The sequence below is a fragment of the Etheostoma spectabile genome, chromosome 3, assembly GCF_008692095.1.
Source record: "Etheostoma spectabile isolate EspeVRDwgs_2016 chromosome 3, UIUC_Espe_1.0, whole genome shotgun sequence".
In the NCBI taxonomy this organism is placed as follows: domain Eukaryota; kingdom Metazoa; phylum Chordata; class Actinopteri; order Perciformes; family Percidae; genus Etheostoma; species Etheostoma spectabile.
Window position 1 is genome coordinate 8,773,193 of NC_045735.1, and position 834 is coordinate 8,774,026.

The 834-nt window shown below is 40.2% G+C and overlaps 1 protein-coding gene across 6 annotated transcripts in view; it reads right to left on the minus strand.

Moving 5' to 3' along the window:
- The window catches only part of rap1gap2a (RAP1 GTPase activating protein 2a), a 93,814-nt gene that overhangs the window by 25,826 nt on the left and 67,154 nt on the right, over window positions 1–834 (minus strand). The gene's annotated exons all lie outside the window — the stretch shown is intronic.

Genomic DNA, 834 nt, shown 5'->3' on the forward strand with positions numbered 1-834 from the left:
TGTCACAAAAACTTAGATTTTATTTCCATCATTTACACTTTCAAAATACCAGAAAACAAAAAAATGTTGTCTGCAAAAGTTTGTGCACCCTGCAAAGTTAAAACCTTGTCCTGCCCCCTTTGGCAAGTATCACAGCTTGGAAACGCTTCTTGTAGCCAGACAAGATTCTTTCAATTCTTGTTTTAGGTATCTTTGCCCTTCTCTTCAAAAGTCTCTAGTTCTTTGAGATTTGGGCGTGCTGTCATGCACTGCTCTTTTAAGGTCTATCCATAGATTTTCAATTATATGAGGTCAGGAGATTTTGAAGGCCATGGCAAAACCTTCAGTTTACGCCTCTTGATAATCCACCGTGGATTTGAGGTGTGTTTAGGATCATTACCATTTGTAGAAGCCATCCTCTCTTAACTTCAGCTTTTTCACAGATGGCATCAAGTTAGCGTACAACTTTGCTGAACATTTATTGAATCCATTTTCCATTCTACTCGTGAAATGTTCCCTGTGCCACTGGCTGCAATACAACCCCAAAGCACGATTGAGCCACCCCATGCTTAACAGTTGGACAGAGGTTCTTTTCATTAAATTCTGTGCCCTTTCTTCTCCAAACGTACCTTTGCTCAATCCGGCCAAAAAGTTCTATTTTAACCTCATCGGTCCACAAAACTTGTTTCCACAATGCATCAGGCTTGTCTATATGTTCATTTGCAAACTTCAAACACTGATTTTTGTGGTGAGGACGTTGAAGAGGTTTTCTTCTGATGACTCTCCCATGAAGACCATAGTTGTAAAAGTATCTCTTTATAGTGGAATGGTGTGCCACAACTCCAGTGTCTGCCA